This window comes from Coloeus monedula (genome assembly GCF_965178545.1).
Source record: "Coloeus monedula genome assembly, chromosome: 25".
In the NCBI taxonomy this organism is placed as follows: domain Eukaryota; kingdom Metazoa; phylum Chordata; class Aves; order Passeriformes; family Corvidae; genus Coloeus; species Coloeus monedula.
The window spans coordinates 2,345,688-2,369,278 of NC_138805.1; the positions used below are offsets into that span (position 1 = coordinate 2,345,688).

General features: G+C 51.3%; 1 protein-coding gene across 1 annotated transcript in view; it reads left to right on the forward strand.

The window, feature by feature from the left end:
- The window catches only part of LOC309582109 (protein CEPU-1), a gene marked incomplete at both ends in the record, with an annotated part of 353,179 nt that overhangs the window by 98,150 nt on the left and 231,438 nt on the right, over positions 1–23,591 (forward strand). The window lies entirely within an intron of this gene.

A 23,591-nucleotide genomic window follows, 5' to 3' on the forward strand; every position in this document is an offset into this window, starting at 1 on the left:
CGCTCGCTTCTCACCAGCTGAGGTTGGACCTGATTGCCAGGTCCAAGGACAAAGACAGGGAACAAAGGCAATGGGCTGGGATCTGGGAGACCTCAATTTTGGGTCGCCCTTGGTGCTTTTGGCAGAGCTGCAGGGGTGGGTGCACTCGGGAGCCTCTGTCTTTAGGTCCAGAAATTCCTGTGGGACTGGGGAAGTCGGGTCAGCCTTCCGTGCTGATGGTGCTGTAAAGGAGTGCACAAGGATGGTGATCCCTTCTCCTGTCTCTGAGCCACCCCTTGTCTCCAAGGCATCTGCTCCCTCCTCCCAGCCTTGCTGAGCGTGGATCATACAATCACAGAACCCCAGAACTGTTTGGGTTGGAATGGGTCCTAAAGCTCCTCTCATTCCTACCTCCTGCCATGGACAGGGACACCTTCACTTGACCAGGTTGCTCCAAGCCCCACCCATGCCCTAACCCTAATCCTAACCTGGCCTTGGACACTTCCAGGGATGGGGCACCCACAGCTTCTCTGGGCAACCTGTGCCAGCACCTCCCCATCCTCCCAGTAGCTGGGAATCTCCAAGATTCCTGGCTGTCTTGGAACAGTTCTGATGTTCGCCATCCACACTGAACCCCGAGATCGTTGTGCTTGTCCTTTCTCACAGCATCCTGTCCCAGCGCTGCTCTCCTGTTCCTTCACCCCTCCATACTGCCATTGTCCATGGATCTTGCTTCTCTGGCTGGAGCCACCCATCTTCTGGGCTTTCTGCTCATGTGAGATGTGCAGGTTTAAAAATAACCAGCTCTGGGCATGAAATAGGAATTCTGGCTAATGAGGGCACTGGGATTAGCTGCCCACAGTCACTCCGGTTCACACCTGGCATAAAACCTGCCGGGTTTGTGCCTCAGACGTGACCTCTGCCATCCTGGGGATGGCAGCTACCTGATGTTTCTCTGTGTTTCTCCTCCTCATCCTCAAGGTATAGTAAAAATGAATTTCCTAGAGCTTTTCCTTATTTTATTTGAGCTTCTTTCCCGCAGAAGTATGCTGTCTGTGCCTCATGGATTCCCCACGTTACCACAGTATCAGTAACAATAGTGGAATGATTTTTCTCCTTGGAGGCTGTCTAGCAAGGCCCCTGGAGCAGGGACACTGGCCTTGCCATGTTGAGCTGCATCCCTGCCCTGCAATCAATTCCTCCAGTTCCAGCCTCCTGCTGCAACCAAGAAAAAGTTGAACCAAAAGCATTTCCCACCCCTGGAAATCCATTACAGTCCCTGTCACCGGCCTTTTCTCACAGTTGCTTTTTTTTTTAGTTTTAATCTATTTTTTTTTGTTGGGTTCAGTGGGGCTGTTTTCCCATTCTGATTACAAGGAGTTATCCTTTGCCAAGTGTCAGCCCACAGGCACCTGAGGCAGCTGGAGTAGGAGTTATCAGTATTTGAACAGGTATGGAACAGGCTCCTGGCCACAGACTGGGGCGGTGTCCTTCCCTGTGTCCTTGTGGCAGGCAGGAGGGATCGTCTAATTAAAGATACTGAGGAAAAAATGGCTTGGATCTGAGTCTGGCCAGTCCCATGAACTCCAGTTCTCCCTGTGTGGGATGAGGTCCCCAGATGCTGCACCAGGACCGTGCCTAGGGGTGCTCTGGCTGCTTTGAGCTGTGCTGCCAAATCTTCTTTTAGATCCAGCATCCCATCTTAAAATTCCTTCTCCTTCTTTCTTAAGTGCAGAGCTCCAGGCAGTATTTTTGATTATCTTATTGTACTTCTTCTTCTTTTTTTTTTTTTTTTGTTTTGTTTTGTTTTGTTTTGTTTTTGTTTTTTTAATTCCCAGGTGATGCTCTTACCTGAACCTCGGGGATGGAAACAGGAACATTGTGGGAAATCTATGCCTTAATTTTCTATTTTATTTTTTCCTCCTTTTCTTCATATCTCCACCAAGAATCTGCATAAAGCTCCTCCACGTATCATTTATTCATCTGTATTTCAGCTCTGCCTCGTGATGGAGATGTCATTTGCAAAATAATACAGTCCTGCTTGCTGCAAGAAGAGCACCCCCGCTCTTCCCCCACAGGGTCACTGCCTTCAAATTATAAATCTTTTTAACCATTACCTCGTGGGTATCCACGAGCACGGCACTCAGATTAATTCCAGGTCTGCTTCCTTGTCGTCTCCTTTGCTTTTTCTTTTTGCCGTGCGTTCGGCTCCCGAGTGTCGGATCTGGATTCCTAATTGGGTCGCATCAGAGGATCTGTGCCGTCAGCTGCTGAGCTTTCTGCGTTGTGCAGGGACCTAAGTCACAGATATCATCCCATAATTAAGGTGGCATTAGGTGTTGGAAGTGGTGCGTCCCTGTTTGATCCCCTCCCGTGCCGTACACAGCATCCAACCACCCTGCAAAGCCGCAGCACGCCCTGGTCCCTGTGCTCAGGGGGAGGTGGAGGCATCCGTGAAAAAGGACTTTGTTTTTGCTTACGGGGTCATTCCTGCAGCAGGTCACTGTGTAAGTGATGAGGGACAGTGAGGCACTGGTGTTTTGGTGTGAAAAAGGCTTTTTTTTTTGGCCTCTGGCTGTCCAATCCAGCAGGACACAGTGCAGACCCTCATGGACGGTGCCCATGGGAGCCAGGGATGCAGAGCTGGCTTCTCCCAAACACAAATTCCACGGACACAGCCTTGATTTCTAATCTGGCTCATCCTTACCAGAGCCAAGGGAATTGTGCTGTGCCAGCAGTGAATCCCTCCCTGTATGAAGATGCTTTTTTGGGACATATCCCTGGAGCCCAGCCCATTGTCCTCTTCCCTAAACTTTGGATTTAATTCCTTGCATCTGCCCCCAAACCCATCTGAGGCTGAGCCAGCTGCATCCCACGAGCTGCTCACATGGCTGCTCTTACGGAGGGGAAATTATTAATGACCCAAGGTGTAATTATCTATGTCTTAAGCCTTGCCCAGGCTCCGCCAACATCTTTCCAGAGGAGGGAGGAGGGGTTTCAGGGAGACACCTTGCTGTTTAATAAATAAAAGAAGAGATTCATAAAGTGTCTGGCAAGCACATTCCTCACATAGAAATGTTACGGAATAACACGGGATGAATAATAGAAAAGGTTATTGAAAAATTCATAATTTCCAAGCGCCAGTGAAGGCCAGGCTTCCATGCCGTTTATTTGCCTGTAGAAAAGTGATTAAAATATATATTATTGTCCTGTCTATAGGAAAATGTATTATTAAGTGGATACTAGCATGACATTTGAAAAATCCATTTCATTCCATTTAGTGGCGGGTGGTGGGAGGGGAAGGGGGGTCTTTTTCCCGCTTTTGTGGAGGAAGGTTTTAAGGGCGTTTTAGTCAGGCCTTCAGAAAAACAGCGAAAACAGAAAGAGGGGGAGGGTTTAATTACAGCCCCTTCCCTCCCAGCGGTGCCCTTCGCTCTCCATTTTTGTGCCTTTTGCCTTAAAAATGGAATGAGATTCCTTCACCTTTATTTATTGCTTTAATTGCCAAGAAGGGGAAATGAGGACGGACAGTGGGGATGCAGGGACAGGGATTTTCTCCCTGGACCACACGGCTGAAGGGTGGGTGGGTTTCTGCCGTGGTGGTCAGAAGTTCTCATTAGATGATGATCTTGTGATGTTGACCTGGGCATCAGGTCAGCCTCGATGACCTGGAAGCAGAGGGACTTTCCTCCCTCCAGGTTGGGCTGGTGGGGCTGGTAACACCCAGGTTGTCACACTGGGCTCATCCCTGTTGGTTTTGGGTCGTTTTATTAACCTGAGTGCATGCACAGACCTGTCCTGAGTGTTAGCTTGGGAAAGGGGAGGATTTGGGGTTTTTGGGGGGATGTTGGGTGTGTTTCTTGGGCTTGATCCTTCCCCTGATCCATCCAGGCAGCCCAATTGTGCAATGAGTGGTGAGAAATTGCCCCAAGAAATTTTCTTAACCAAATACCAGGATTTTGATCAATATGACTAAAAATAACTCCCGAGTTAATCCGCTTTTCCTCTTGGATAAATGTCTTCTCTCCAAGCCAGCCACATTCCAGCTGCATGGGGTGGGTGGGTGTTTTGGGGATGGGTGCAATGCAGAGGTCTCTGGGCAGAGCTGGTCAAACCAGAGGGTGAATTTGTGTTGCACCCTTGGCATCTGGTTCCTACAGAACTCCACGTATAAAACATCTTCCCACAGGCAAAAGATGCAGGTCACTGAACAGATTGGTTTGGGATATTTGGGCTTTTTCTCCAAGAGCAGCCTCAGGAGATGGGCATTTTGGGCAGGAAAGTTGTGTCATGAGTAGCCAGAGGCATTTTGTATATCCGCTGCATACACTGAATTTAGCCGGGGATTAAAAGGCAAGAACTGTCCCCTCTGCTCCGTTAATGTCGGCAGGGATACGTCATTCCACGTTAGCCGGGATCCATCCTCGAGAAGAGAGGTGGGAGCTTTTCTTCCCCCCCTCCATGCCTTAGATCTTGAGCAGAGTCTATATTTGCTGCGTTAATGACTCGGAGCCAATCTCCAGCTCCTCTTCAGTTTTATTCATAGATCCCATCTGGGACTGTCGGAAATAGAAAGGCAAAACCTGCAAAGAAGCCATGTGGCAGGAGAGGACATGAGGCAAGGAGCTGCTTCTAAAAAGAAAACAAGGCTTGGGATTGACTTAAACTGTTCCTCAATCTGGAAGGATTTGCCATGTATCCTCAATTTAAACAGTTTAAAATACAAAGCTACTGGTTTTATGGCTTTAATGAAATGTTTTGATTTTGAGGGAGTGTTCAAAATTGAGCTGGGCCTCCAGCATCTCCAAAAAGCAACTCGCAGAGCGCTGATTTTGAGCATCTCTGGAGGTACCTCCATCCACCCATCCATCCACCCATCCATCCACCCATCCATCCACACATCCATCCATCCGTCCATCCATCCATCCATCCATCCATCCATCCATCCATCCATCCATCCATCCATCCCTCCCTCCCTCCCTCCCTCCCTCCCTCCATCCCTTGCGTGGAAAGTCTCAGACCCTGCCCCTCAAATTAGATACCTTGAAATACATAAACCCAAGCGTGTCTGAGAGGCAGAGGTGTTCGTTGTGTAAAGCTCTTTAATCTGCATGGAAAATCAGGCTGGGAGGACAGGAGTATCGAGATCTCGCTGCAAAGGAGAACTTAATGTACCCAGAAGCCGCTGATAGACTGTCTGATAGCCGGAGTCACAGCCCGATGGGCAGCCTCTTCCTCTCCTGCCTGGAAGAAAAGCAGCTCCGAGCACGAATAGAGGCAGTGCCTAGGAAAATGGCAATATTAGGTGTGGAGGGGCTGCAGCTCAGCGTTCACTCTGAAATTGTGAGGGATTAGGGAAAAGGAGCACGGGCAGAGCAGGTGCAGGGATGACGATGTGGCAGCGGCAGCTCCGTGGTCAGCATGGCAAATGCGTGGACACAACTTTTGTGATCAGCTATCTCTCCTTGCTTATTTATTTTTCTTTTCTCCCCCTCCCTGCCTTACAATCTCCCCCCTTCTCTTCCTCCACCTCTCCCTGCCCAGCCCCAATACCCATCTTGGAGGATCTAAATTAAAATCTGTTATCATTTCCTGGATAATCCCCTTTGATGCCCTGAATACAGCAGAATCTGTCCTGCTTCAACCTTGCATGTAAGTGCTGATAGCTTTTGAACAGCTAAATGGCTTTGTATATCTCACACAAATGTCTGTCTCATCCAGGAGCTGGCAAGCCCCGTGCAGTCGGCTGGGGAAGCTTTATGAGTTACAAGTGGAATTACTTTGGAGAGATGCTAAGGAGGCCAAACCTTTCAGAACACGTTCCCTTGGCATCTTCTGTCTGGCAGGGACGGCACTCGCATTGTCTTAACCTCTCAGAGCAGCTAATTGGTGTCGTGCTGATGCCATTTGTCATCAGGGCTTTCGTGCATCCAACCTGCTGTGCCAGCCTGGATCTGCCCCTCTGGGCTTGGCTGTGGATATCAGTTTGCCCCAAACTGAGCTCCTGGGAGCTGTGGGTTGAGGAGAGCTTGGGCATAGACTTTGTTTGTGGGTTTTGGGCAGAGCTGAGGGTGAAATGGGTGTTTCATAGAACCTCAGAATGGTTTGGGTTGGAAGGGACCTTAAAGCTCATCTTATTCCACCCCCTGCCATCAGTAGGGACACCTCCCACTACACCAGGTTGCTCCAAATTGGTTTGTGGGTCTTTACCCAGCCTGGCTCCCGGTTCAGTCAAGGTCCCAGCTCAGATCCTGGTGTTCTCCCAGCAGAGCTGATCTTTGTGCTGGGGCTCCTGAGCTGCATTCTCAGTGTGAGTGGCCACTTGTCCCTTTCCATCCTGGCTTTCCTCATTAGTCATGGGGTCATGGAAGCTCTGTCAGACCCTTCCTCCCCTATTTCCCTGGGGATCTCTCTTGTGTCCAGGTGCGAGGTGAGGGATGCCTCCCTCCTTCAACCAGCCCATGCCAGCACCACCTCTTGTGCCATCCTTGCAGGGGAGGCATGAGGACACGGAGCCTTTCAGAGGGGAGTTTTCTCCAGTAGGAATGGATTGTAAAGTGGCAGAGCAGGGCTCCTCTTGGGGGGTGAGCAGGTCACCGGTGTTCCTGGAACATCCAGGTCTGGAAGAGCATCTATGCCCTGCGTGTCATGGTTTAACCCCAGCCAGAAACTCCACCCCAGCCCAAGCCAGCAGAGTGCTGCAAAATACAGAGTGCAGCACAAAGTAATTGCCTGTCTAAAATAAAAGCCTCTCCAGCCGGGAGAGAAACCAGGAATCACTGCAGCCAGTGACGTCTTCATGCCCCTTCCGAGGACCCAGAGAGATCTGTTGGCATCTGGGGAATACAGGGGGAGGGAATTCTGCAGGAAGCTGGTAATAGTTTAGTAATGGCCCGATGACATGAGCTGATGTGGCAGGGCACAGCTGTGACTGGGAAGCATCTTCCCAGCTCCCCGCCCTGGGTGACGGGGTATAAAATCACAGCCCTGTGCCTGGGGAGTGGCACTTAGCCAAAAACCCTTGGAGGAGAGAGGATTAACGGGAAGGAGCCAGAGAAAGGGAGGAAGGGCTTTACTTTTAAAAGAAAAAAGAACTCTTAAGGCATTTTTAGTTGCAGCCACTTCTTCCCCATGACTGCCTTGCTGCTCCTCTCTGCTGCAGAGCTGGGAAACAGTGGAACTACAACCCTTGGTTAAATTTTTGGGAGCATCAGTGATGTGTGGGGGGCTTCTGGGGGTGCAGGAAAGGGGAGGCTGGGGTTCTGCAGATCATCAGCCTTGTGTTCAGCTCAGGGGGAGAGGACAGGGCACAGCCAGCCAGCGCCAGCTGCATTCATTCCTCAAAGCTGCCTGTTGTGCAGGAATTCATCTGCCAAATCGGCCAGAGAGCCAGCAAAGAGCACCGGAGTGGACTTAACCTTCCACCTCTGCTTGTGCTTCCTCAACAAAAAAAACCCAAAGAAGCTGCTCTTGCTGAGCAGGGACTTTATCAGAACGAAGGGGAAAGCAGGCAGCTGGGCTGCGGAGAGCTGCTGGCTCCGGGCAGGCAGCCCTGGCCCTGCAAGTGTCCCCTGGGACAGGGGCATTCATCCCTGCTTGCCCTTTCTTTCTCTCCAAAGGCTCTGAAATCTCCCAGCTGTGTCAGAGGGAGCTTCCCCTGGGAGCTGAGGTGCCGTGGCTGGTGGAAGGGGACAGGAGCTGACTCTGCAGTGTCAGATGGAGCTATTCCCTGGGCCATGGCGCAGGCCTGGCACGGGATCGGCTCTGGGTGGCACTGCTCTGCCATCCTTCTAAAGGATGCTGATTCTCCTCTTTGGGCAGATGCTCGTGACTGGGGACAGCAGCTGGTGCCACGAGTGCCTGTGGGAAGAGCAGGGCTGGATGCAGCCCATCCATCCCTGTGCATCCATCCCTCTGCAGGGGTGGCTGGGGATGGCAGAGCCGTGGGCACGGTGCCTGCCTTGCCCTTCTGACAAGGGCCAGATGTGTGTCCCTGTGGCTGCTGACTCGGGTCCAGCAGTGGCTTGTGCCAGTGGTGCTCCAGGGCCCCGTGGGCAAGGTCAGCCCTTCCCAGCCCTTCCCAGAGCTCTGTCTCAGTTTCTCCCCATGGCAGAGCCGGGGTCTTGCCAGGGAATGTGGTGGTTGGTTCTTTTCAGGCTTTGGGGTCACAGCTGGTCTCTGTTGTGGTGGTGGAAGCTGTAAAGGTGGGCAGTTCCTTCCATACTTGGGATGTGAGGATGCTGAGGGCAGAGATTTGAATCTTGAGCTCCCAAATGAGCAGCATTTCTGGGGCTGATGCTGTTGGGCACTGGTGTGAGGAGCTGCTTCCATCCTCTGCATCCTCAGGGGCAGGAGCTCCCTACCACTGATCCCTCGCTTTTTCCCCCCAGCCTTTTTCCCCATGCTGAATCCAGTGGAAAAGCAAAAAGCACTCACCACCCCTTAATGAACTCAGCATTAATCGCTTGTGTCAAATCCTTGTGCTAACAAGCTGAGGAAATCAAACAGGCGTCCCCGGGGAGAGCCAGGGAGTCAACACTCATCCATTAAAATGGTAATTTTGTATTTTTCACTGAGGCATTTGTCGCCTCTTGCCCTTGTGCACTCGTTAGAGCTTTGGCCTTTAAATTATAGGGATTTTTAAAAAAAACCCAACCCAAACAACTAAACCACAAAACCAGCTCTCTTCAGCCTTGTTCCCTTCCTCATCCCAGGAATGCTGAGCTGTGTGCAGGGGAGTGTGTCTCCAGGTGGGCCATTATTTTGGCTTCAGCGATGGCAACAAAGTGCTTCTTGCTTCCAAAACAACTCCTTTTCTCCCACAAATTCAAAAAACTGATCCCCACTAGCTCCGAAAAAAGTGCCTTGTGAGTGTTTTGCTTGAATCCAAGTAGGAATTTCAGGTCATCCCCTTGTTCAGGGCCTTGTAATAGTTTCTTGCTTGTGAGGTTTCTGGGAAATCATGGAGGTATTTGCATATCCCAAGGGGTTTTGTGGGTGTCTGAACTCAGGAGGTGGGGACTGGCAGCTGTTCGCTGCTCCCTTGTTTTAAAAAGTTGGTGGGAGCGAGGTTTTATTAGGCAGCCAGAGGAGGTGGACAAATGCAGCATCCCTTCATCAGAGCTCAATCAGATCCGGGTTTTCAGCATAAAAACAGCTTTTCCCACCTGTCTCAGCTGCTCCAGTGGAAGATATGAGCTCTCCCCACAAACCTTGCACCTTCACCACCGTGCCAGTGGAGGGCTGTTAAAATCCCTGTGCGTGCAGCAGAAAAACCAGGAATTATTGAAATGCAGCATCTCCAGAGCGGTCTGGGAGCAGAGCAGCAGGCAGGAGCCATGGCCCCGATGCTCCAGCATCACATGGCCAAGGGAAAACCAGACTGCTGCCCAAGCGCCTCGGTTTCCCCATCAGCAGAATAACAACAGGAGAATATCCTTCCTGGTGAGATCAATTCCCTCTGCCCCTGGAAGGGGATGGAATGAGATGGGTTTTGAGGTCCCTTCCAACCCAAACCATTCCATGATTCTGTGGGCATGTGGAAAATGCCCTGGAAGGCACAGATTGCTGTTGTGTCAGTGGTGCTGAAAACAGGCGCGATTTTAAATCCAGTCAGCCTTGCTCTGTGCAACAGGCAGGAGCACGAGGGTTTGGGTTGGGATTTGTTTGCCTTTTCCAGCTGGGATAGCTGTGGAGTTCAGTGACTGGTTCCTGCAGCTGGAGCCGCTCATTGCCTGGCACTGAGGGCGCTGTGTTGGACTCGCAGCTCTTTGAGACGGGGGCTCTTCTCATCTCTCACTCCGACACAATTAATACACCCTAACGCGTGTCAGGCGGCGCAGGGATGCGAGCGCGACGGCGGCGTTTCCCTGCGGAGCCTGCCATGTGCAATCCCATGAATAATCATGCCCGTCCTCCTCTCCCCACACGGAAATATTCCGATAAATAAATAAAATAAATGACATTTTCTCGTTTCGTTAAGATTTTTTCCCCCTTTCTATTTTTCATCAAAGCTCTCCCTCTGGTGAGCAATTTGCAGGCAGCATGGCACGGAGCGGCTCCGAGGAGAGGATCTGCTGTAGTTGATGTGTTTTTCATCATCTCATTGTCCCATTTTCCGGGACGAAGGAGACTGGTATTCCCCTCCCCAAACTGGTTTCTGCTTGCCATGATCCAGCTGCTCACCACACTCTCCTGGAGCTGGGACAATTTGCACCCACGAGGTTCTGCCTGGATAATGGGAATGGGGGGAAGCCACGAATGGTCAGGAGGGGCTTGATTTTACTGACGTGGTGTTAAATTAGGGCTGGGGGTGGGTTTCAGCGGCGAGCTGGCTGTAAAAGCAGCCAGGAAGGGCTCTGTGTGTGCACAGTGGCAATGCCAGGGGCATTCCGCGGGGCTGTGGAATCAGGATTAATGGCTCCAGCATCCTTCAAGCAAAGTGTATCTCAGAGTGCTTTGTGGAGTTAAATGACACAGGACGGTGGGTAATATATGGTGTAAAGCGCTGGAAAACAGCGGCACGGAGATATGGCAGGGGGAATAAATTAAAGCCTTCCGTCAGAAAGCCAATAATGGGGAAAGGGGGAGTGGAGAGGTGGAAACAAGGGAGAGGATATTTCTTCCCAGCTGAGCTATGGAAGCAGTGGAGAATCAATGACTAGAACATACAGTACCTCATGCATAGCACCAATATATACACAGCCCTGGCCAGGGCTTGGCGGGGGCGGGGGGTGCCCAATTCCTCCAGCTGCTGCTAAAAGGGATGCAGTGTGTGCCTGTGCTGAGGTTTCTTCCCTTGCAGGTGGATTTTTGTTTGGTTTGGGTTTTTTCAGAGGTGCTGAAAGCTTTTGGAAAGGGTCTGAATTTGCCCCTAGCTGGGTCCAGCTTCCCTCCACTTCCTCGGTTCTTCAAGGTCAGTCTTGCCTGGTCTCATCCAGCAGCTGCTGTGAACCTCATGCAGAAAACTGGATTTAGCCTCACACCTTCCCCAGACCTCCTGATGGAGGGAAGTCTCATGCATCAGGCTGGGAATGGGATATTAAACGGGAATTGTTGCACCATGACTGGGACAGCAGCATGGCTGCACTGACTTCCAGGAGCCTAAGGAAAGCAAGGAACGAGCACTCCACCCCCTGCAAGGATGTCATCAGTTTTCATTTATGGTTTATTCAAGGTCATACAGAGGAGTGGGACAAAGCAGCATCTTTGCCAGGCCCGTTTTTATCGGGGAGGGGGCGAGAGGTAGAGGAAGGAGGGTGCGGTGAGGGGACGAAGATCCCTCGTGTGCCTTGTTTGACAAGTTTGCAATCCAAGGAGTGGCTTTGCAGGCGTCCTCACGTCCCTGGCTGTGCTGGGGAATGTGTCAGTGCTGCTCCCCGGCTCCCCACTCGCCCCTCTGATAAGGTAATGAGATGCAAGTCTTTGGTGTGTTTGACAAGCTGCTGTCCTACAGCGCGGGAGCCGGGAGTGCTCAGAGGCTGGGAGAGGAGATTAATTAATGCTAAAAGACACAGTTTGATGTGGCAATGAAATTTCGATTATAATAATCTCTAATTATCTTGTAGCACAAGTGCCTTGGCTCTCCCAGGTGTCTTCCCCAGTTTGAAATTGTTATTTGTCAGCATCAAAGGGAGAGAGGAGCTGGTGCCGGGGGTACACGTGGGGTCCCTTGGGATGGGGAGCCCAATTTCTGCCAGGGGTGTCCCTCAGTGGGTACATCCATCTGCTTCCATGGATCCCATCAGCACCTGCTCTCCCAAATCAGGGCAAAACAGGGAATTTGGGGCATCTTCAGTGCACTTTCCACAGGGTGTGAGAGCACAGGGGTGCAGTCTGAGGTCTGTGCAGCTGTCGTGTGGCACTTCCACTTTGCCTTTCCAGAGCGTGTCATTCAAACACCTGGTCCCTCACACGTCTATTTTTTTGTTCCTGATGGTTTTTACTCAAAATCAACTCGTTCCCAGGGAGAACTTTGGTCATGACAAAACGACACTTTACCCAGGAAAGTAATTTCCTTCAGCTGCTTTATTGCCTCTCCTCCAGGCTCAGCGAGCTTTAAAATCCTCCTCCTCCTCTCCCATCAGCCTGAGCCCTTCTATTCCCAACATCTTCAGCTGTGATGGGTCCCTCCCCAGAGGGATCCGATGGCCTTTTGAGAGGTCCCTGTGAGCGGGGCCGGACAGTGGCGCTCCGTGCACGGAATAGCAGATGGACACACCGGCACCTCTAGGAGCAGGAATAATTGGCTGCTCTTCCTGAGGGTTGTAGGGAGGGTCTGTGCTGCTCCAAATCCTATTTATCTACTCAAAATAGTCTCTGGAGAGGAAACGTCTCGGGTTTGAAGTCGCTGCCCCTGTGGCGTGCTCGTTATGCAGAGGCTCAGTTTATCCGGTGCTTGTTGGACATCCTTTGGCCACCAAAGCCTTGCAAATCCTGGGGAAGCTCCTCTCCTTCCCAGGAGCAGCAGCAGGATGGGGGAAGGCAGGGGGCATCTGCAAGCCCAGCGTGGGAAGGGGTCCAGCCTGTTGCTGGCTGTGACCTGTTGCGTGTCACTGTCGCTCGCAGAATCGCTCTAAGATGCAAAAAGGTGGGGGAAAAGCAGCCAGTTGCCAGTGAAGCAGCTTTTCCAAAGCCTTTCCCATTCTTTCATCCTTATGGATGACGGGAAACCCCCCTCCAGCCCCCCACTGCCTTCTGATGCAGCTCCAAGCCCCTCCAATAGCATCCCACGTCCCAGCCTTGCACTTCAGCATCTCTGGAGAGGGAGGAAAAGCAACACAAACCACAGAAAAACCATCCCTGTGTGGGTTGTTTGGAGTCGCAGATCTGTTTGCAAATGAGCTTGGGGGCTCACTGGGTAAAAAAAGGGCATGCTTGGTGAATCCCATTTCACTTCCCCAATGAGCTGAAAAACTCTTGGATAATGGGTTATGAGTTGTAGATCTGTTTGATTGCATTGTTGCAAAGTGGGAATTGTTTTGCAACATAGATTCTTAATCACTGAGGCATCTGTGATTGAATGTGTCGAAAATTGGTTGAAATTGAAAGTTAACTATACTGCAGACAGCTTATTCTTGTGTATAATTGAAAATAAATTCTAATACTCTTCTTGAAAAGGGCTGCCAGGAGGAAATTTCCAACCTTGTCCTCTCCTCAGCTCCCTCCTCCAAATCCACAAATCCTCTCCATTCCCCTCTGATCCTTTTCCTCTCCATCTTTTAGAGCTGGGAAAGAAAAACCAATTTCTGCACATCACTCCCTGCATTGTCAGCTGTAAAATATAGAACTTGCAAATAGTTTCTTTTGGAATGCCCATGGATGGGAGAGGTGGAAGGATTTAGAGGACCAGGACACTGGGATCAGGGTCTTGTTTGCCAAATAGTTCAGTTCTTCTCTGGAGTGTTTTTCGCTGTGAATAGACTCATAAAATACCAGAATGGTTTGGGTTGGAAAAGACCTTCAAGCTCGTCCAGTCCCACCCCTGCCATGGGCAGGGACACCTTCCACTATCCCAGGCTGCTCCAAGCCCTGTCCAGTCTGGCCTTGGACACTTCCAGGGATCCAGGGGCAGCCACAGCTGCTCTGGACAACACCTCTCACAGGAGCGTTGGTGCTGGAGGGGAGCTCAGCTGCAGTTGCTCCTGGCTCTCACTTAATTCAGCATCCAAGGAATGTCCTATGGAACTGAAAATTCACAAAATTAAGGCTGATACAGGGGAATTTTATATCCACAATAAAATTTTAGTAGGGATGCAATTGCCCTGTGACACCTCCTGCCCCAAGGCATTAGGGAGATGAGAGTTTAGCAGACTCCAGGAAGAATGAACTGTTCCAGGGAATCACGTCATCTGGCGCAGCGGGGAGTGGGGGAGAAACCTTTGCCAAGGTGCTTCCTGCAGTTCCCAAGGGATAGCAATGGGGAATCCAGGTCTTGGGTCACTTGGGATGAGAGTAGAGCTCTCCTACCCCAACTCCAGGTGGCTCCTCCATCCTCATCCCATCCGTCTCCTTAGCACTGCAATCCAAGCCCTTGCCTTGCCGTGTCCCCCCCAGCCACCTCCACAGCTCCTCACGCTCTGGGAATTTTTGGGTTAGAGATGATGCTGCACACAAAAGGTCCTGCCTCCTCGTTTTATGCAGCCCACGGGGGTGAAAATCAAATGGTTCCCTGCTTCTTCCAAGCTTTTAGCAGTCTGCTGGGGGTTATTCTTCGTGGGATGAGAGGTCAGTTCTGCTTGACAAAGGGAGGCGACTTTGGTGGGGATTTTTTTCTTGCACTGATCTCGAGCTATTTTTATTCCTTTGTCCACCCTGTGGTGGGACAGGCAGTCAATAGGGTGCTTTCATGGCCTCGTTTCAGAGAGGCCTTTACAGGAATTGAAGAGACAGGTTATTATTAAGTCCTCATCATGCTAAAGATGCTTTGAAACCACACCCGGACCCACTCATGATCTAAGCCCAGACCACCAAAGAGGAGAGGGCAGTAGCCCAGGATGGGGAACAAAAAAATGAAAAGCTTTTTTGTGTGTATTGGTTCTCCTTTGGTTGCTTGGGAAAAGCAGGTTGGAATCTTCTGTGCTGCCCGGAAAACTTTGGGCAATGCTGCTTCCTTTTGGAGGAATCTCATGACTTTTATATGGGATAATTGCTAGTTAAAGCTGGGTAAACTATGGAGATTCCATCATTCTTTAAAATTATCATCCAAATTTGGCATTTAACATCTTTTGGGAAAGCACCAGCAAGGAAATAAAGCAAGCAACGGGCCGAAACTCAACCTGAGCTTAGCGACGCCTTTGCTTGTATTAGAAATTTGCACAAAATCAAGTGAATTCATTTTAAATCAATTTATTTAAAATGGTGCAAACTCCTAATACAGACAGAACTAGTTTAACCTTTGCTAAAATTGATTTTTCTTGCAACAGTAAATTACCAAGTGAGACTGAACTGATTTAATGGAGGGTTAAGCCTGTTTAAGTGTGTCCATTTTCAGGGGTTTCATTGGTTTGGAGAGGGAGGATGGCCCAGTCCTTGGGGGACCTTGGGAAACCTGATTTTCCTTTCTTGCTCTGCCATAGATGTTGTCAAATTCCCCTCTCTGGGCCTTGGTTTCTTATGTGGGACGGGGGATTATGAATTTTTCCTGTTTTGAGGAGCATTTTTTCTTGGTGGTGAGAAGCACCTTAGGGGGTGTCTGCTGTGGAAAAAAATAGCTGCTGCTCCACCAACTCAACTGAAAATGATAATAGAGGAGTTGCTAACAGGTTTAATTTAATTGGCCAAGCTGGACCAGAGCCATATTCTGTGTTGCAGGATGGAAAAATTGACATTTTTCCAACACGAAGTTCAAACCGCAACCCTGCGCTGCCAGCATCCCTCCTCCATCCATCAAACTCCGCATTTCAGGATGCCTTGGAGCATCTCCACCAGGCTGGAGGGGGCTGCACGCTCTGCAGTCCTCCATCCCTTTTGTTGTGACATTTGTTTTGCAGAGTTTGTTTGAAGAGATGGATGGGGATGCTCCAGCTTAGCCTGGCTCCCCAAGGCTCCCCAGTGCTGAGTTTAAGGTTAAGGTGGTTTTGTGTATGTCAGAGCAGCTCAAACCTCAGTGTTTGGACATGGAGGAGCTTTAGTCCACCTGTACATCTGCTTTGCAGTGGATAGTAAATCCCTGTGACTTGTCTGGGAGTGATGTGATTTGAATTAATCAAAATGCTTAACTGCAGGAGGGAAAAAAACCTGGGTCTAGATTGACGGAAGCAATGGAGTGGTGATAACTGTGTTTTAATCCAGTAGCTGAGGACATAGAGCAGCCGCCTGGGAATCAATCCTGCTTTTTTTTTTGCCTGGGGAATTCGAACTTGCAGCTCACCAGGAAGCACTGGAGGACGTTGGCGGATGGGAGGTGCTGGGCTGGCCCCTGCTCGGAGCTCTCTGCCTTGTGTACCAATAGGTATTTATTAATTAGGAATCCAAGTGGCTCCCTCGTTCAGAGGTTAGGAGACTCACTGGGGAAGCTCTGGTCCCTATTCTCATTAAGGTTTAATTATACAAAGTAAAATATCATCAACAGGAGGGAGCAAGCCCCCCTGAATGCTCGATGAGGGGGTGGCTGGCAGGATGCCGGCACGCGGGAGATGGACGAGGCTTCGGGTCCCTGTGGATGGGGGAAGCCGAATGGCTCCCATCTGGAGTGGAGGATATTGGGATCTTTTCCCTTCTCCTGTTGAAGAGCTGTGGTGCAAATGTGGGGAGTCCAGCCTGCGTAGGACAGTGTTAATTCCACAGAGGTCGGCTGCCAACCAGGTATTGCTGTGGAAGGAATGGCAAATGATCCGAGGCTGCTGTTAAGTATCCATCTGCGTGCATCCCGGGAGCCCATAAATTCTAGGGATAATTAGTAGCTGCCATACAGAGAGCAGCGGGGCACTAACCATTTTCACTCGAGGTTTGGAGCTTCTTCTGCCCAGGCAGTGGAGTGATGGGGAGGAAGGGTGAGGAGCTTCCTGCTTGGAACAGGTCTGACACCAGCACAGCCCCTGGGAGCGCTCAGGGAATGGGGTGTACGTGGGTGGCTTCATTCTGACTTGGAGAAATGGTGCTTGATGAGTGAAAGCATCACTCTGAGGAGTCACCCCGAGCCCTTGCTGCCTGCAACCTTTGTGTCTGCTTCATTTCCAGGCCTTTTACCACCACAGGCACCTCGATCTTGGTTTTCACAATGTGGAAACTGAGGCAAGGTGACGAACAGTGGTTTTACTGCCAAGATCAAGCCAAGTTTCCTGGTTTTCCCTCTGCTCTGGTCAGCAGGGTGCAGGTTGTGTTCCTGGGTGGCTGTGCCCAGGGCAGAGGCAGCCGGGCAGAGCAGCTCTGGAGGAGGCAGGTGGTAATGAGTTCACGTTTTGGAAGTGCTCTCAGGTGAAAGTTGCTCTCCAGGAGAAGTGCAAAGAGTGCTGATTTGCATTCTTATGGCAGGCAATATCCATAGGGAGAGAATGTCAGAACAGCTGTTATGTCAAATTACCTTCCTCCAGTAACAGGGGATTTTATCTGTCATCTCGTGGAGGGCAGAGGCACTTGCACCCCTTGGGGGAAACCTGGGTTTGCATATTTTTTGCATCCAGTGCTTTGTGGAATGACTTCTCCGAGTCCAGCGCTGGGCGAGGTGCCGGGTGAGCGGCAGGGTGAGGGATGGAGACCAGATGGAGCAGAGCAAAGGCTGGGATCAGCCCAGGTGCTGCTCTTCCCCATCACTTCCCCAGGACGATGCCCAGGTCTTTCCCCACCCCGGCCTGTGGCAGCAGCTCGGTGTGTCCTGCGTCGTGAAGCTTTTATTGCAGCCTTTCGGTATAATCACTTCTTAATTAACTCAAGTGATGGCTTTATTTCTTGGAGCTCATTTCCAAAAGCTTAATTTTATTTCTATGCAAAATTAATATTTTTCGTTTTCCTGCTTGGAAAAAGCACCCGCATCCGTGTGGAGGGGGAGAGGAGGAAGCTGAGCCAGCACAGCTCCTCGCACCAAAAGGTTTCTGCTGTCGTCTGTGTTTTCCCAAGCAGCCATCAAGTTCTAGTGATCATTTGCAGGGAGGAAAAAATAAAAATAAAACCAAGCGTGGATCAAGATCGTTAAAAGCCTCCATCTGGATGCTGCTAAGGATGGGTGATGGCAGCAGGACTTGGCCCTGCCTGGCCTTAGCTGTCCCCATTGCAGCCAGGGACAGGCAAACAGAATATTTTTATGTTTAGGTGGGATCTGGGGGCTTGCAAGAGCCTCCAAATGCCCTTTGCGCCTCTGGGCTGTGCAGGGCAGGAGGGTGCTGGGCATGGATTTGGTGCATCCAAACTCCGCATGTGGAGGGCTGGATTTGGGCAGGGATTGCCCTTTGGTTTCATGCCCAGGGCAGGGCTGCTGAAGAGCAAAACGTGTTGCTGATGCTCTCTCTCCTCCTTACCCACCCAGGAGGCCCCCAGACAGTCCTGCCCTCCCACAAATCCAGTTCAGCTCAGCTCAGGCTGGTTTTATTCATGGGGCTGGTTTTGTTCCTCCTCGAGCTCCAGGCTGAAAGTGGATTTCATTCCCAACAACAACAACACATCGTGCCTCAGTTTCCCCTTCCACAAAATCATGCTGATGCCTTTCCTTGAGGTGCTCTGAAACCTCTTAGGGGAGAGCAAGGTACCACTGCTGTTGTCCACATGGATGGCTCCAGCTTGGCTGTGCCTTTTGCCCAGGACACCTCTGAGCAGGTCCAAGCCCGGCTGCGTCTGACGGGATGTGTCCCTTCCCTGCTAATCCCGTGTGCTCAGTCCAGGCCTAAGCTGCTCAGCGGCATTAGGTTTCTAAAAAAGCTTCAGATGGGACAGGGCACTCCAGGGAGAGGGCAATGAGTAGGACTGGGTGTCCCCAGCCAGGTGAGACACTGTGCCCCAAAATAGCCACGGGCCAGCTCAGATGGACTGGCTGTCCCCAGCCTCTGTTTGGGATTAAATCACATCCTGCAAATCCCAGCCTGTGGCCAAGCCTGGAATTTGTGACTCATTCCTGCAAGGGCCAGGACACCCAGGCTCTGCTCCCCATTCCCTGACAGGCACCGCCTGCATCCCTGCTGGTGGTGCCCCGGGGATGTGGCTGTGCCCTGCACCCCCGGGTGACGCAGTGTTAAATATTCCGTGTTGTTAATTGTAACGGCTGCATCCCGCTCACAAGCTTTGATGCATATTTCCTTTGCTGTGCTCTCATTCCCATGCTCCAAACAGAAGGAGTCTAGAGCCAGTTAAGTGCTGGAAGTGAGGCAGAGGGACGCTGAGAGATATTAAATCTCTGTAGCCTTTCAGAGGCTCCATAATTCATAATCCTGAAACGCACAGGCTGATAATTGCCCTAATCACTGGAGAAACATGGCCAAAATGTACTGAAATAAGCCATAAAACTCATTACAAGATAACAAGATTCTATCTATTCTCAGAGGTCGCGTTAAAGCTTGGCAGGTCAGGGAGTTAATCACCTCCTCCAGCAGAAGCAACGCCAATAAGTGGCGGAGCAGAGCCCGGCTCTGCCCGGATCCCCCGGATCCGAGAGGGATCCGAAAGGGTTGGGGTGCAAGGTGGCTGGGGAAGCTGCTGTGTGGCCATTGGCATTTGGATCAGCAGGGAAGAACTTTCCTCAGGAATGGGGTCCCCATGAACAAAGCCAGCCTGAGCTGAGCCTGAACTGGGTTTGTGGGAGGGCAGGACTGCCTGGGGGCCTCCTGGCTGGATGAGGAGGGGAGAGGAGCCCCAGCAACACCTTTCGCTGTTCAGCAGAGACAGGACTGGGCAGGATGAGTTTTCCCTGCCCATCAGAGAGGTGATGCTTCCCACGCTGCCTGCCACAGCCCAGTGCTCCTGTATCCTAAAACCCTAGAATGGTTTCATTTGGAAGGAGGTTTAAAGACAATCTGATCCCAAACCAGGAACACCTTCCACTAAACTAGGTTGCTCCAAACCCTGTCCAACCTGGCCTCGAACACTTCCAGGGATGGAAGGACCACCTTGTATTTTCTGCTCCTTTGCACAACCAATCCAGCCTTGGCAAAACACACTTTGAGAGGGAGATCCCTCTGCAGAATTTTTTGCAGGCTGTGATGCCGTGTTCCCTGTTTTCCAGGGACTGATAATCAGGGTGCTCTCCTCCCCTCCATCCCTCCTGCTGCGTAGCCCCTTTGCTCAATCCCAGCTCCCTGCTGGGCCATATTTTAGGGGGAACTGTCTGGAATCATCGCTTGGGGTGACCATCCCACTCTGGAATGTCCCCCTTAGGGGTGTGCCTGCGAAGGGCCCCTCGGAGGGGCTGTGGAAGTTCCGCAGGTGATCCCCACCGCGGGACAGCCGCGTGCTGGCCCCGCCGGCAGCTGCCTTCCCGCTGGATTTATGGTGATGGATACTGGGCACGCAGCTAATCCATAATCCTCAGTAAATGCTGCTGATGAGTCAGTGCTCATTTAACATGAAATAGCCCTCCTGCGAAATCCATCTCCTTGGATTTAGCACAGCTACTTGTTGACTAAATATTAATTGGTTATTAAAAGTATTGGTGAGAGGGAAGGAATTCGGAGTTTCCCAGGGCTGTGGCTGGTTCTGTGTCCCGTGGACATGCCTTTTCCAGGTCCTTGGACACCAGGGACCAGTGCTTGAGCCCTCCTTGCCCAAATTTGTTATTCCCTTTCTATTTACCATTCTCAGCCTTGAAGAAACTGCAGATGAGGGATCGAGGTCCCTGATATCGATAACAGCAACACCTCGGCACATTCCTCTTTCTCTGGCTTAATCCTCCTTCCTTTTTCCTTCTTTTTTGGATGGACTTCTAAAAAAATTAGTCGTTTTTTCCCTCTCCCCTGCCTAGAGGGATTCAATGCAGCAAGACGCAAGGACAAGGGTTGGTACCTGTGATATTTGATATTGGGGAACAAGAGGGGCTGGGAGGACGGAGAGGAGTGCCAGGTGAGTGAAATGTCTTCTGGTGTCTTCCAAATCCCTCCAAATCCTGCAGTGCCTGTGGATGGTGCTCCAGGAGGGAAGATGTGAGGAGCCATGAGAGCTGTGCCTTCCCCTCAATCACGCTGGAATTGCAGGGCTGTGGGAGATTTCCAAGCCTAGAAGGGGAAGAAGACCAGAACACCTCTCCTGAGGGAGCATGGGGAGTTGAAGGGGATCCTAGACCCTGGAATGTACTTACAGATATTGGAAAAGGGGGTTAGTGCTTGAAGATCAGCAGTAACACTCCCAAAGGGATGCAGCACCCCTCCGTGTTGCTGCTTGGAGAGGATCCATTCGCTTTGCTGTGGCTGGAATGAGGTTTTTAAGCAGAGAATTGGGAGAAATGTGGATATTCAGTTATTTCTGGGGTGGGTGGTCAGTGGCTCTGCTCTTGGTGCCAACCCGAGCAGACCCTCTGCAGCATCCCGGGGCCAGTTGCAGTAATTTTCTCCTGGACAGGATTTTAACCAGGAAAATCCTGTCAGTTGGAAAAACACATCATTTTTTTCCAGTCTAAAACAAATAAAAGGAATGCTTTTTGTGTGCTTGCTGTGGACCTGTGTCCTGCTGGGTGACAGGAGCAACAGTTTAAAGCTGTCATGCATTTTCTGTCCCTCAGTCCTCCCTCCTGTTCCGTGAGGGATGGTGGGTCCTGCAAATGAAGATCCCCACAGGTGCGGAATGTGTTGCGCTGCCCAGTGTGAAAAATCAATAAATATGCTCCCTGCAAAACAAAATCCCAAACAACAAAACCCCACAGTACACAGGAGAGAAGGGAGAGCAAGAGCTCCTCTCAAAGGAATAGCGGTTGCAGAGGGAGATCTCAGGAAGCTGATAATGAATCCAAGCACTTTGCTGGGGAGGCGGAATGGGATCAGCGGGGGATGCTGCGGTACCCGCCGGGAGGACACGCAAACTGCTGCAAAGGGTTTGGCTCTCACCCTGGCTTTCCCAGAGCGGTTTTCTCACATTCCCGCTCGAGCTTTGCAGTGATGACGGGCGGGTCAGAGGGGCTGTGGTCCCTCTCCGCACTGCTGGAGCATCCCAGGGCCCCGGCGGGGGCAGCCGGGCAACTGCAGGCGTCGGTGGGACTCTGTCCCCATCTAGCGATGGCTGCGCCGTGCCTGGCACTGCTGTAGCTCCCTGCGTTTGGCTTCGCTGCCATGGGAAGGAGCTGAGCTTGACCCCTGCCTTCGCCTCCGTGCTCCAAACGCTCGCCAGGCAGCGGGAGAGAGGGAGAGAGGGAAACCCGTCACAGCCGCGTCTGCTCCTAAAGCTGGAAGTGAGGAAACCCCGGGAGCTGAAAGGGGTGAGGAGCGGGCAGGCTGTCACCACTCCTGATTTTAGGATGGTGTTAGAGAAAAACTCCGTGAGTTTAAGGGGATGAGGAGCAGGGAGGCTGTCACCTCCTGATTTTAGGATGTGTTAGAATGAGAAATCAGTAAGTCATTACAGCAGGGTTCGTTTGCCAGCTCTGGGCTGGGACTGCAGAGCCCTTAGAGCATCCTCCCAGTGGGTCTCGACCTTAGGTCTTTGCAGGGAAGAAAAAGGGATTTATGCCTCATGTACCCACAGGAGAGTGGTGTGAGAGCAGCAGCAGGGTTGGGGTGAGGGGATTTGTGAATCCCTCGATGGGAGGAGGAGGAGGGGGAGGAAGAGGGAGGTGAAGATGAAGCACTGGCAGCAAACTGTGACGTTGTGACCGCAGGGATGGAGGTGATGGAGCGCTCGGTGCTCCAGCCTCTCCCGTTACAGACAGGGGCTGCTCGGCTGTCTCAGTCTGGTGCTCTGCAATAAAACCCCGGTGCCCATCACAGGAGCAATGGGCCGAGCCGGGCTGAGGCAGGAGGGGTTCGTACGTGAGCTGCTCTTGGTACCAACCACGAACCTGCCTGGGAACGAGCAGGGCCCGGGCATGGAGCGCTGCAGCCGAGCCCAGGCTGCAGCAGGACGTGCTCTCCTCCCAGCAGAGCAGCCGTGCTGTGTGCAGGCAGTCCCTGTCACTGCTGCTGCATCCCTGCATCTGGGAGAGGCATATGGATGGATGCAGGGGTCCTCCAGCTGCTCCCTCCGCTCCCGGTGGGAATCGTTAGCACGATGCTCCGCCTGATTGAGTAACCCCCCACATCTTAAATACACCCTTGGCGTTCCCCTCCAGGCAGCACATGGGGCTGGAGATGCTTTGCAGATGGATCAGGAGGGATGAGACCAAATTTCTTCTCCTCCCCATTTGGAGCGAGTGGGGCTGTACATCACATTCCTGCATTTGAGGTTTTCTATATGTAGCTCATATAAGTGCTGTAAAGGTGCGCAGGCAGATGGATGGGGATGACAAAACTGCTCTCTAATAACAAATATCTCTTCTTGGCACTCAGCTTTCCTTAGAGATAGGGCCTGTTAGGCTGCAGATAGCACTGGAATAGATGAGGATGGGAGAATTTGCCTTAAATAGTTCAGGAATGAGCTGGAGAGTCCTGAGCTGCAGGAGGAGCAGGGAGACTTCCAGGGCTCCCCTTGTGCTTGGATTTCCCATCCTTGAATGGGATGTGTTGAGATGTGTGAGGATGAGGCCGCCTCCATGGAACAGAAGGCTGTGGATGCCTCATCCCTGGAAGTGTTCAAGGCCAGGTCAGACCTGGCTTGGAGCAACCTGGTCTAGTGGAACTAGAAGATCTCTAAGGTCCCTTCCATCCTAAACCATCCTGTGAGTCTCTGCTTTCACCTCCTTTATTTGTTATTTTGCTTTTCTCCAGCTCTTTCCTTCGCCCCCCTCGGGGGGAAGCAGCCGTGTGTACACGTGGGACAGGAGGAAGTGGGCACTGGCTCAGCATAGCAAAAAAAAACCAAACCAGAGGGAAAACTGGACTCAAGGAAATCTTTGAAAGTAGAGAGTCCTTTAAAAGAGTTGGGAAAAAAGAGAGGAAGGGAAGTGGGAGGAAAATATCTTTCAATTTTTTGCCATTTCAAAGCTTTAAGCTGACCTGATTTCAAAGAATACGTGTGTAATACTTTCCCTCTTTCTTCTCTTTTTTCCCCCTAATAGGTAGGTGACATTTTATTCTACTTATCCTTGAGGCAAAGTTGGATTATTTTTT